Source organism: Thalassophryne amazonica, chromosome 7 (assembly GCF_902500255.1).
Source record: "Thalassophryne amazonica chromosome 7, fThaAma1.1, whole genome shotgun sequence".
NCBI classification, from domain to species: Eukaryota; Metazoa; Chordata; class Actinopteri; order Batrachoidiformes; family Batrachoididae; genus Thalassophryne; species Thalassophryne amazonica.
In genome coordinates, this window is record NC_047109.1 from 106,006,928 (window position 1) to 106,021,090 (window position 14,163).

Consider the following 14,163-nt stretch of genomic DNA (forward strand, 5'->3'; position numbering starts at 1 on the left):
ACGAAGTAAAGCGAGCTATGAGCTTTTCATCCGCGTTTTTTTTTTCCTTTGTAGCAGCTACGACTCGTCGTCACCTCTTAAAGCGTGGTGATAACAGCAAACCTGCACTGAGCTTTACAAAGACATTTTTATGCTTTTTTTCCTCCTTTATTTAGAGCTGAGCCGCTCCGTATCTGCACGTTAAAACAGCTGATCCTCCGTGACGCGTCAACAACTAACACTCTTTTCCACTCAAATGCACCTAAACTCTCTTTCTGAGGACTACATGATGTGAAAACGCAATAAAACTTTCAGACCTGTAAATCTGGTCATGTTTTCTGCATAAATAAATGTGCTCAAACGCCAAAGCAGGGGCGAATCCAGATGGAATGGGGGCATGGGGCAAGGATGTCCCCCCCCTTCACAACACCCCTAGATTAAAGGTCCAGTTTTGAAGCCTTTTTTTTTTACTACAACTACTAATACTACTTAAAATAATAATAATTTCAACAAGTAAAATGTTTAGAGAAAATTTGAATGTTAGAAAAATGTACAAAGAATTTAATAGTTACATTTATTAACAATGTAGGTTAGAAATGACAAGTTTTACTGTTACAGTGCTGTCAACAGTTAAATATGAGGTCAAGAAAGAGGTCTTTATTTTACTTTTTATAAAACAAGTACCTATTTTCAGTGAAGTGAAGAAAGGGTGACTATAAAGTGAGGCGGGGACCACTACGGCCATGACGGTAAGTGAAGGTTAACTTCAGCTATTAATTGATGAACAGCAACCTAACTTGTTCATAAATCAGACATCTGTGTGTGAGAGAGACATTCTGATCTTCTGGTCCGAAGTAAAGTGCTGTCTAACTGGGTCACTCAGATATGAATTAAGGTTGGATATTATTTTCGTTCGTGCTAACTCTGCCAGTCACATAACCTAGCCTAGCAATGTAACCTGTGCAAATGGTGTGCATGGCTAGCTGCCATGCTGTTGCCGCCAAGTTGTTTCTTTATTCTATTTGTGTGACGTTCGTGCATCGGTCATACGAAGTATGCTGTTTTGCACAGTCTGTGGTGCGGTGGCGTGGTATAGAAATCCTTGATGTTACTTGTAGCTTGTAGTGAGATAGACGACTGTCTCCATCTTGTGGCCTTTTTGTGTATTGCAGTTTCAAAAGTTCAACCTTTGTATCCAGTCATTGGTCCAGTCATCCAGTCATTTCTTGCTTTATATGATGAATTGTATCACACAAGTAATGATATATTATTTATAGTATAGCCTACAGTATTTCTATAACAAATGTTTTTATATAATTTATATTTCTAAATTTAAGTAACAAGGCTGAATGAAATGACGGCTTATGTCTAAAAAGTAAAGTGACCTACTGTCAATAGATCGTACTTTGATAAGCCTACGATAATCAATCAATCAATCAATCAATCAATTTTATTTATATAGCGCCAAATCACAACAAACAGTTGCCCCAAGGCGCTTTATATTGTAAGGCAAGGCCATACAATAATTACGGAAAAACCCCAATGGTCAAAACTTCCTTTTAACAGGAAGAAACCTCCAGCAGAACCAGGCTCAGGGAGGGGCAGTCTTCTGCTAGGACTAATAGGGGCTGAGGGAGAGAACCAGGAAAAAGACATGCTGTGGAGGGGAGCAGAGATCAATCACTAATGATTAAATGCAGAGTGGTGCATACAGAGCAAAAAGAGAAAGAAACACTCAGTGCATCATGGGAACCCCCCAGCAGTCTAAGTCTATAGCAGCATAACTAAGGGATGGTTCAGGGTCACCTGATCCAGCCCTAACTATAAGCTTTAGCAAAAAGGAAAGTTTTAAGCCTAATCTTAAAAGTAGAGAGGGTGTCTGTCTCCCTGATCTGAATTGAGCTGAGCTGGTTCCACAGGAGAGGAGCCTGAAAGCTGAAGGCTCTGCCTCCCATTCTACTCTTACAAACCCTAGGAACTACAAGTAAGCCTGCAGTCTGAGAGCGAAGCGCTCTATTGGGGTGATATGGTACTACGAGGTCCCTAAGATAAGATGGGACCTGATTATTCAAAACCTTATAAGTAAGAATAAGAATTTTAAATTCTATTCTAGAATTAACAGGAAGCCAATGAAGAGAGGCCAATATGGGTGAGATATGCTCTCTCCTTCTAGTCCCCGTTAGTACTCTAGCTGCAGCATTTTGAATTAACTGAAGGCTTTTTAGGGAACTTTTAGGACAACCTGATAATAATGAATTACAATAGTCCAGCCTAGAGGAAATAAATGCATGAATTACTTTTTCAGCATCACTCTGAGACAAGACCTTACACACACACAAAACCAATCCACTGTGCTGCCTGGAGCCGTTATATAAAGCAAATAATGAATGTTTTTACATTCTTTCAATGGTATGAAATATTCGTACCAGTGAACTCATAAACATTCATTATTTGTATAATGTATCGGTTAATTCTGTCAAAGTTGCTCTGCAGTCCAAACATGGGAACAGTAATGTCACCAGATAGATTGTTGCCATGCTTCAATGTAGAAGGGTAATTACTTCTCTTGGTAACAGTACAGTGACAATGGCAGTGAAACGTGAGTGTCCTCAAGAAGGGGTTATCGCCCTTCTTTGGTTGTTACATGTTGTGGACAGCCTTTACACAGAATTACAGTAAATAATCTCAGACTGTGCATCCAAGGGTATGCAGATGACTGAGCTATCTTTATTGAAGGATTCTGTCTGAGGACTGTTTCAGAACTCATGCAGAATGCTGTCAGCATAGTAGAGAGTTGGTGTGTGTCCAACAGTTTGTTCGTGAAACCACACAAAACAGTTATGATCCCCTTCACAAATAAGTGAGCCAAACTTTGGCAGCATCGAGTTAAGGCTATCTGAGTGGGTTAAATTCCTTGGTGTCTATTTAGATAAACTTAACTGGAAGAGACACATAACTGAGAAATGTCATAAGGAAATTCTCTGTTTACAACACAGCTGTCGTATTGTCTATCGAAGATGGGGAGCTAGTCCCATTGTGATGAGTTGGGTCTACACTTTGGTGGTAAGACCCATGCCAAGTTATGCTGCAATAGTTTTGTGGACCAGAGTGCAGCATGGAGCTATGAGGGTTATGGTGACTCATGTTTAAAGTGGCATACCTTTGCATCACAAGTGCCCTCAGGTCAACACTGACAGCAGCTTTAGAAGTACTTCTGAACTTAGCCCCTTTGGACCTCTACATTGTTGAAGAGGCAACCTCTACATCAGTAAGGCTGCACCAGTTGGGCAAGTGGCAAAGACTAGCAGATGCCAGTCATAACTTAATCAGGGAAAGAATATCGCAGTTTCTTCCACTTATTACTTTCCCATGTGATAGGGTAGGAAAAACATATTCTTTTGTGAATAAATTTAGTAGAGTGATAACAGGGAGAGAGTCATGGTTGGACCTGGTGTTGCAGACTGACCAGTCCCCCTGATTCACGGATTAGCACCTCGTTTTTTCTTCAAGCTGCCTCCAGTCATCATCTATCTCAGCTTTTGTACAACAATCATTTCCACAAATTAAGCATTATTTCATCATAAAAGGCGGCAGAAGCAATCAGAGTGCCATGACTAAACGAGCTGATGCATTCACTGTGAGGTGAACATTTCAAAGCATCACAGAATTTCGCCTCGTTTCTGCTTAAAACAGCTTTGTTTCTGCTTAATACTGACTTTAGAATGATTTAAGAGGTTTCACATTTATCATTTGATGGTTAATAATCCGATTTATCCATTTGATTGCTTTGGGTGAAGAGACTCAATGTTTCATCATAAAAGGCGGCAGAAGCAATCAGAGCGCCATGACTAAACGAGCTGCTAGTTGATGTGTTCACTGTGCACTGAACATTTCAAAGCATCACGGAATTTCACCTCATTTCTGCTTAAAACAGCCTTGTTTTTGCTTAAAACTGACTTTAGAATGATTTAAGAGGTTTCACATTTATCATTTGATGGCTAATAATCCGATTTACCCATTTGATTGCTTTGGGTGAAGAGACTTCGTCTCAGATGTGCTGCTGTGGTCCCAAATGATGCATGCGCAGATGCAAAAGGCGGACTGATTTTTAGGGGCAGACCGTTCAGTCTGTGACACTGGCTCTGAACACAACCTCCTTTATAATCACTGGATCATTGATCAGGAGGAAAGCTGGAACTGGAGTGTTAATACAACACGGCGGCCTGACAGGAAAAGAGCTTTGCAGTGGGCAGATACATCACTGTCTTTCAGACTGAGGTGCTGTCATTCAGTGTGTGGAACGTCTGATTAACCTCAATTTTAGGGGTAAAAGAGTTTTTATTTACTCAGATAGTCAGGGGTGTATAAGAGCCATTAAAGTGTCACTCTTCTCATCAGCTTTGGTGTGGGAGTGTGCCCAGGCACTTAACATACTGGGAGGCATTAATGATGTAGTTGTAGTGTGGGTACCTGGTTATACAGGTATTCCAGGTAATGAGAGAGTGGACTGGCTCCCAACGTCAGGGAGCTCAACTAAATTTGTGGGTCCAGAGACCACTGTAGGGGTGTCAACTGCTATGCAGAAGACTGCCGCCCAGAACTTGATCAGGAAGCAGCAGCACAAACGATGGCGGCGCCTGACTGACTGCAGGCAGGTAAAACAGCTTGTGGAAGGACCAAAGCTAAGGTTTTTCAGGGAGCCAGTTGACCTGCCTAGATGTATAATACATACAGTGGTTGGGACTCTCACAGGTCACAACCTCTCGAACAGACACAGAATGGTAATGAGGCTCCAACAAGTCAGTACATGTACTGCTTATGGGGAGGAACCTGAGACGTCTCTCCATTTTTTGGGCCAGTGTCCATCATGGGGTAGACTGAGACAGAGGCTTCTGGGTTCCTTTATCTTGGAGCCTGACCAGATTAGGAAACTAAAGCTATGAAACCTGGTATCCTTTATCAAGGGGACCAAAAGATTTAACTAAGAATGGGCCCATTTTGGCCTACGCTCTGCTGGGCTGATAGTCCACCCCATCTTTCCTAACCTCTTCTCAGCTGCTATCGCTACTTAAATCAACTGTAAACATTAGAAGAGATAACTATAAGTGGTTGGACAATGGGTGTTAAATTTAAAGTACTTAATGTTTCACAATCTTTGCTTTTAAAAAGCAGTAACACTTTCCATTGTTATTAAAAAAACTTTCAAAAGACTTGTTTGACTTAAAGGTATGACGAAATTGGTTGGAAATAAACTACTATTAAATATACCATCAGCATTTGGTGTGTCTACAAAAATCTAAATATAATTTAGTCTAATTTAATTATATAAGGAGTCAGGAGGAAGACTGTAAAATAATTTATCATGTCATAATGTTCACTGTGGTCATGAATGCTTAAATAAATACATTAGGATAAGTCTTGGCTGTTACACTAGATGGTGCTATGCCTTTGAAAGTTAAAGAGCTGACAGGATGGGGACAAAATGCAATAACTAAACAACCATATCGGATACTTTCTATGGAGAATATTTTCAAATTCTAGTATATACACCAGGTTGCACATGTAAATGAAAATATGGGATATGAACTGTGATACAAAGAAAATACTTGATTTGGATCTCAAAACACACACACACACAGCTATATATATGTATGAGACTGATACAGGACGTACCAAAATTTGAGGAAATGTCATATGGAGAAAACTTCCTGGATTGACAGTATACATGATCTTGTGGGAATCCGGTAGCACATTGATATTGGAACAGGAAGTGCTAAATTTTGAGTCCACAGTGAAACAGGAAATGTTAAAAATGTAACACTTCCTGGCATGGGTGGAGCTGGGTTGCACTGAACTCAACTAAAATCTGACTGACACCCCAGATGATTGACATGTCACAGCACCACACGTCTGGTTGAAAACAGCCGTTATGAAATCGGTGACACATATTGAATGCTAGGTCCCTCCTGTACAGCAGTTGGTGCTGTGTTCCACTAAAAGTTATAATCCACCTTAGTAGAAGAAGAAAAATCTTTGAGCCAGATCTGAACCTGAACATGTCATCTGAACCACGGACTCCTAATGACACCAAAGTTATATCGATGAGTAAACGGCCATATGTTATGCCAGAAATTAGATACAGGTTATTAAAAGCGGCATTTCTCCTTTAATTTGGGTTGACTTAAATATACGTGTTTCTCCTGTAATTTTAGATTAATAAAATGAGCAGGCAGCAGCTGATTCATGCTCTCTTTGCTTATTTGAGATGTAAGATGCTACCTGAATGTTAATCAGTTGCCCTCAAAAGTATTTGAACACTTGTATTTCACACATTTTAATTTGTTGATGCCATTTCAAATGCAGCAACAATTTGCCAGAAAGTACATCTGAAATGAAAGTCCAGATTTGATGTTTTGGTGAAAGAAAATTTTGTATTTCTTCATAATCGATGTAAATAAAGTCCAAGGCATATTCAGTGACTTGCAAATGTTCATGTTTCCATCCCCTGACTTGTCTGAAGAAAACTGGTAATAAAACTGATTATTATTTACAGTTATTATACCAAAGCATAGCATTACTTATGTAACCCATCATCTTATCTTTTATATTTTTAATTAATTTTTATCAAGTTGTATAGATTTGCCTTCAGCTTGAGTTTAAGGAAGATAATTTTAGAAATTTTCATTTTTTAAATATTTTTTTGTATTTCTTGTATTTGAAATGGCATAACCAAATTAAAACGTGTTAAATACTAAGTTTTCCAATACTTTTGGAGGGCACTTTATCCTAACCTTATGATGAGTGCAAAATGAGTGTGGGATTATTACTGTTTTGTTTAAGAAGTCTTCATTTTCAGCGATGCTGCATTTTGTGTGAAATCATAGTCATATCGTATATCATATTGATACAATATTTGGCTTCAACATTGAGGTACAGTAATTTGGCCATATTGTGCAGCCCTACTGTCAACTAGCTGAAAAGTTGTAATATGAATTTACATCAACATTTTAAAAAAATGCGTAAAGTGGCAGGGGGTTAAGAGGACTGTCTGTTAAAGCTCTTCAGAAGCATTTTCTGAAAAAAGAGTCTGAAGGACCTAAATGACATGGCGAGATGCTAAAGAGCTTCACTCGTTCATATCCATGACATATACATACAGTACCTGGTGAAAATTTCTACAAAATCTGTGCAGTAGTTTTGATGTAATCCTTAAAGATAGATAGATACTTTATTGATCCTTTACAGGAAATTATGCTGTTGCAGCAGCTCACACAGACATATACATTCAGACAACCATCTAAATACCTACAATAAAAACAAAAAGTGCAATAGTGGACATTCTATAATCACTGTGTATTGAACAGTCTAGTAGCAGCGCGCAGTAGTTTTCATGTAATCCTGCTCACAGACAGATAGACAAACACCAATGATTTTATGATGATGATTTCTTTATTATCATTACAACAAGTGCAATGAAATGATCTTCACACCCATTTACCTCAGACAAAAATACAGCAATTAATCCACAATTATTAGTAGTTGAACATAATAATGGCACACATCAGAATTAAACACAGCACATATACATTTGATGTTGTTTACGTGCGCTAAACTTGAACAGTCTGTCTTCTGAATTGAGGCAGAGTGGGTGGAGGCCACAGCAGAGTCCTGTGCAGCCAGCCAAGCTTGGGGGGAGGGAGTAAAAGGGGGGTGCTGCAGCTATGTGCCATGCAGCCTCCTGGAGTGGCAGGGCGGAGGCCGGGGTGGGGGGTGGGGTAGGGACAGAAACACAAGGGGGAGTGGTAGGGTGGGAGGGGGGAGGCATGCGTCATGTGTGCAAATGACTTTGTATCAGTCTGATATGTGTGCAAATGACTTTGTATCAGCCATGTCTGCATAAAGTCTGGAGTTGCCTTGACAACAGCAGACTGTAGGGGAGGGCAGATAAGAGGGGAGCCAAATGCCTCACCAAGGCTGTTGAAATCCTTCTGGGGGTAAAACAAGGGGAGTGTTTTGACCTTCAGCAGCTGATAAAGCTGCCATGTTTTGGATTAGGCAGAGAAGCACAGAAATTCCATTTGTGGCTCCTCTGACCATCAAAATCCAATTCATAAATATTCTCTGGCCTCCAACATTTTCCTTTGCAAGGCAGATATTTGCTCTGAGATGTTTTCCAACTTACATTTGAGTTCAAAAGTTAACGCAGTCTGAGATTGTACTGCCTTGCCCACCTCATTAATCATGACAGACAGGTCTGGGGTTGTGGTTCTGGTAGCAGCCGTCTTGCCAATTTTCCGGTAGGTCAGGGCAGCGCATAATCCAATCAGCCCCAGCCCTGCTACCATAAAAACAAATAAGAACTAGAAGCACTCAGAGAGTGCAAACCTCCGCCAAGGCCATGGGGTTCACTGACGCCATAGCATCTACATGCCGTGGAATCATTGAACGTAAAAAAGTCTAACGATGTTTGCTTAGTAGTAAAAAAAGTTTCATCTGCTGTGACTGGATAGCATGTATCCTTAGCGCTTGGCATCACAGTTTATTGCAACTTTTACCTTTCCCAGAAGCTACTGTCATCTGAGCACTGATATTGATATTGCATGTGCTTATAGACAAAACAAATAAGAGACAAAATTCAATTTATTATTCAACTAAACTGCAAATATATGAATTTTTTTTAACATTTATGAAACACTTCTCTAAACAAGGCCATAGGGTCACTGACCCTAAAGAGATTCCCTCCTTGGCACAGTGATCTATTTCTTTTTGTCTCTTTCTCTAAAATTGTAGATAATAATCATTAGATTATTAATATATAAACAAAAATAAATTTAAGAAATATTACAATTTGAAAACAAATGCACCCGAACGTGATGACAGCTGCAACTGCTTAATGCTAACTTTTAACATTGAAAATGCCATAGAATGCTAACGCGTTAGCATCGGGATCCGGATCATGATCCGGATCAACACTACAATTTAATCACTTGTTCCGCTTGTCATTTCCAACCACTCCACAAAATTTCAACAAAAATAAATTTAAGAAATATTACAATTTGAAAACAAATGCACCCAAACGTGATGACAGCTGCAACTGCTTAGTGCTTTTAACATTGAAAATGCCATAGACATGCTAATGCGTTAGCATCGGGATCCGGATCGTGATCCGGATCACCACTAAAATTTAATCACTTGTTCCTCTTGTCATTTCCAACCACTCCACAAAATTTAATCAAAATCCGATCAAAACATTTGAGTTATCCTGCTGACAGACAGACAAACAAACAAACGCAACCGAAAACATAACCTCCTTGGCGGAGGTAATAAATCCTCAACGTCTTCCACGGAGAGTGGTGCCAAGCACGCAACGTGCCACTTCTCCCAGGCATTGAGAACATAGCCCACAGGATAGCTTCCATCTGGGCATGCAGGGTCCCCCAGCCCTGATTTCCTTGTTGAAAAAATGGTGTCAATAGCGTTGAGAGACCAGTTGATCAATTCCATGGTTATTCCAAATATAGCTTTTGTTATGTCCTTGGCGGATGTAATAACAGTATTTTAAGGGGAGGTGATGTGGTTAAGAATTGGGGGTACTCAGGTACATCTTGCACAACCAGGTTCCTGATGCACATGCACTCAACTTGCACACATAACAAAACTGAATTGAGAACAACTGCAAATTGATAGACAGGAAAACTTTGTCTGTCCCAAAGTGACAAATATTCTCCATTGTGTATTTACCATTGGCAAATACACTCACATTTACTTATGAAACAGCATACTGGAAGTAAATGCTTCAGGTTGTATGTTTAGTTGTCAGCCTTTTTCCATCTCTGGGAGTCTGCACACTGCCATGTCTACCACACCACATAACTGCCTTGGGCCTTGGATGGCAACCACCCAGACAGCTGGTCCATTTCCACCTCTCTAAAATATAGTCATCTGTTTGTCACAGCGGGTGTAACACATGCATCTCCTTGTACTTTTCCAGTTGCTGGAGTCCGCAACCCATAACAGGAGTTCAACACAAAAAAGTTCCATATGTGAAGTCACTGTATTTGTTCAGTACACATGTATACTGAACTGAATTGCTCGTAGCAAATTTATCGTTGCTGTGTCATGCACCAATAGACCTGCAGCACCCAATGTCATGGTGATCAAAAAGTGATGTTTTTACGTGTACACTGGATCATGCCCAGAGAAAGGCGCAACATCACCAACGTGTCATAGCTGATGGGCCCTCACAATGCAACTATTGCCTTCTGTTCTTCTTCTTCTTTGTCTTTCGGCTGTTCCCGTTAGGGGTCGCCACAGCAGATCAATCGTTTCCATCTCACCCTGTCCTCTGTATCTTCCTCTGTCACACCAACCACCTGCATGTCCTCTCTCAGCACATCCATGAACCTCCTCTTTGGTCTCCCTCTTCTCCTCCTGCCTGGTGGCTCCATCCTCAGCATCCTTCTCCCTATATACCAAACCATCTCAATCTGGCCTCTCTGACTTTGTCTCCAAACCGTCCCACCTGAGCTGTCCCTCTGATATGTTTATTCCTAATCTTGTCCATTCTTGTCACTCCCAAAGAGAATCTCAACATCTTCAGCTCTGCCACCTCCAGCTCTGCCTCCTGTCTTTTTGTTAGTGCCACTGTCTCTAAACCATACAACATAGCTGGTCTCACTACTGTTTTGTAAACTTTCCGCTTCACTCTTGCTGATATTCTTCGGTCACAAATCACTCCTGCCACCTTTCTCCACCCTGCCTGCACTCTGTTCTTCACCTCTCTACCACACTCTCCATTACTTTGAACAGTTGACCCCAAATATTTAAACTCATCTACTTTCACCACTTCTACTCCTTGTAACTGCACTATTCCACTGGGCTCCCTCTCATTCACACACATGTACTCAGTCTTGCTTCTACTGACTTTCATTCCCCTTCTCTCCAAAGCATATCTCCACTTCTCCAGACTACACTCAACTTGCTCTCTACTCTCACTACAGATCACAATGTCATCTGCAAACATCATAGTCCATGGGGGACTCCGTCTGATCTCATCTGTCAACCTGTCCATCACCACTGCAAACAAGAAAGGACTCAGAGCTGATCCTTGGTGTAATCCCACCTCCACCTTGAATGAGTCTGTCATGCCGACTGCGCATCTCACTGCTGTCACACTATTCTTGTACATGTCCTGCACTACCCTAACATACTTCTCTGCCACTCCAGACTTCCTCATACAATGCCACAACTCTTATCTTGGCACCCTATCATAAGCTTTTTCTAAGTCCACAAACACACAGTGTAACTCTTTCTGTCCTCCTCTGTACTTTTCCAACAGTATTCTCAGAGCAAACATTGCATCTGTAGTGCTCTGTCTCAGCATGAAACCATATTGCTGCTCACAGATCTTCACCTGTTTTCTAAGCCTAGCTTCTACTACTCTTTCCCATAACTTCATGCTGTGGCTGATCAGCTTTATGCCTCTGTAGTTACTGCAGCTCTGCACATCACCCTTGTTCTTGAAAATAGGAACCAGCACACTTCGTCTCCACTCCTCAGGCATCCTCTCACTTTCCAAGATTTTATTAAACAATCTGGTTAGAAACTCTACTGCCATCTCTCCTAGACATTTCCATGCCTCCATTGGAATGTCATCTGGACCAACTGCCTTTCCACTCTTCATCCTCTTCATAGCAGCCCTCACTTCTTCCTTGCTAATCTCTTTTACTTCCTGATTTACTCTCACCACATCATCCAGCCTTTTCTCTCGCTCATTTTCTTTATTCATCAACTCTTCGAAATATTCCCTCCACCTTCTCAGCACACACTCCTCACTTGTCAGCACATTACCATGTGCATCTTTTACCACCCTAACCTGCTGCACGTCCTTTCCAGCTCTGTCCCTTTGTCTGGCCAATCGGTACAATTCCTTTTCTCCTTCCTTACTATTCAACTTCTTGTACAGCTCGCAATATGCCTTTTCCTTTGCTTTTGCCACTTCTCGCCTTACGCCGCATCTCCTTGTACTCCTGTCTACTTTCTTCATCTCTCCAATTATCCCAAAACTTTTTCGCCAACCTCTTTCTCCTTATGCTTTCCTGGACCTCTTCATTCCACCATCAAGTCTCCTTGTCTTCCTTCCACTGTCCAGATGTCATACCCAGTACTGCCCTAGCTGTCTCCCTCACCACATCTGCAGTACTTTTCCAGTTGTCCAAAATTGCTTCCCCTCCAACTAGTGCTTCTCTCACCTACTCGCTAAATTTCACACAACAGTCTTCCTCTTTCAGCTTCCACCATCTGATCCTTTGTTAAGCTCTCACTCTCTTCTTCTTCTTTACCTCTAAAGTCATCCTACAAACAACCATCCTATGCTGTCTAGTGACACTCTCTCCTGCTACCACCTTACAGTCTGTGATTTCTTTTAGCTTGCATCTCCTATAAAGAATGTAGTCCACCTGTGTGCACTTTCCTCCACTCTTATATGTTACCCTGTGCTCCTCCCTTTTCTTAAAGTAGGTATTCACCACAGCCATTTCCATCCTTTTTCCTATCCTTGATATCATATCTACCCATTACTTCCTCATCACCTCTGTTCCCTTCACCAACATGCCCATTGAAGTCTGCTCCTATCACCACTCTTTCATGCTTGGGCACACTCTCCACCACCTCATCTAACACATTCCAGAAATCTTCTTTCTCCTTCATCTCACAACCTACCTGTGGGGCATATGCACTGATGATATTCATCATCACCCCTTCAATTTCCAACTTCACACTCATCACCCTGTCAGACACTCGCTTAACCTCCAACACACTTTTAACATACTCTTCCTTTAAAATGACCCCAACACCATTTCTCTTCCTGTCCTCACCATGGTACAACAACTTGTACCACCGCCGATGCTCCTGCTCTTACTTCCCTTCCACTTGGTCTCTTGCACACACAATATGTCTACCTTTCTCCTCTCCATCATATCAGCCAGCTCTCTCCCTTTACCAGTCATACTACCAACATTCAAAGTCCCCACTCTCATTTCCACCCTTCTAGTTTTCTTCTTCTCCCGCTGTTCGTGGCAGTGTTTTCCTCCTCTTCTTCGTCGTCGTCTTTGCCCAGCAGTAGCCCAATTTCCACCGGCACCCTGTTGGTAAATAGCACCGGTGGCGGACGTTGTTAACCCGGCCCGCGACTGATCCGGTATGGGAATTCGATTCTGAGTCTGCATAGTTGGGTTGGCTTGTTTTACGCCGGATGCCCTTCCTGACGCAACCCTCCTCATTTATCCGGGCTTGGGACCGGCACTCAGAATGTACTGGCTGCACACCCCATGTGGCTGAGTTAACTATTGCCTTCTGTTACAGAAGGCAAAAGTTATGGTTCAGCACATTCCGTGGTTTTGAGGTCAAAGGTTTAGTATGTTTTCAGTATAGTAGAAACAACATTTTTCCAGTAAATGAATGGACGGGGAATGGAGAAATATAGTCATTCATTCTTGTTGGGGAAAAATGGTAAATCCATTTGCAGGAATATTGTAGACAGGTAGGCAGGAGGTTGTTACTGCCAGGGAATTTAGTTACTTGAAGGCCATCAAACCATCATATAAAGGTAATTTTTTTGGTGGTGTAAAGGTTCTGCAGTGGTCACAACACAATGTCATTCCATGACGTAGGTGTGACATAGCTGGGAGTCGACACACTAAAGCCCCGGTCACAACCCACCGTGCGTTTTTTTTCGCCGTACGTTTTCTGCGGATGCCATGGCCACTACGTTTTTGTGAAAATGTACGGAGGCAGTAGCAAGAGGAGGGAGGGACTACGTTCAACGCACGTCTCTAGGAACGTAACGATAAAGAGAGATGACAATAATGCAGTGTGTGTGTGTGTGTGTGTGTGTGTGTGTGTTGGGGGGGTGTCGCTTTTCTTTTTTTATGAGCGGGACCGGAGCGGCAGGTGTTTTTCGGTGTCAGCGATGCATGAGCATGTCCAGCCTGCAGCGGTCAGTTGTACGAGTGTTTACTTGCCTCGAAAAGTTACAGCTAGTTAACAGACTGAAGCTGTGGAGTGTGTGTTGCTGACGTTTGGAAATAAAGTCCAAGTTCAAGTGAGAAGCTACGTTGTGCATGCAAGTCTGTCGGCCTCCAAAGCCGTACTGCCTACGTACGGATTTGGTTAATTCAATAGTAA

At 41.7% G+C, this 14,163-nt stretch overlaps 1 protein-coding gene across 1 annotated transcript in view; it reads left to right on the plus strand.

Moving 5' to 3' along the window:
• The first annotated feature begins 5,584 nt into the window (after positions 1-5,584).
• The window catches only part of ddc (dopa decarboxylase), a 92,453-nt gene continuing 83,874 nt past the window's right edge, over positions 5,585-14,163 (plus strand). The window contains exon 1 of the mRNA XM_034175275.1: positions 5,585-5,622. The gene's annotated coding sequence lies outside the window, so the exon portion shown is untranslated. The remainder of the gene's footprint in view (positions 5,623-14,163) is intronic.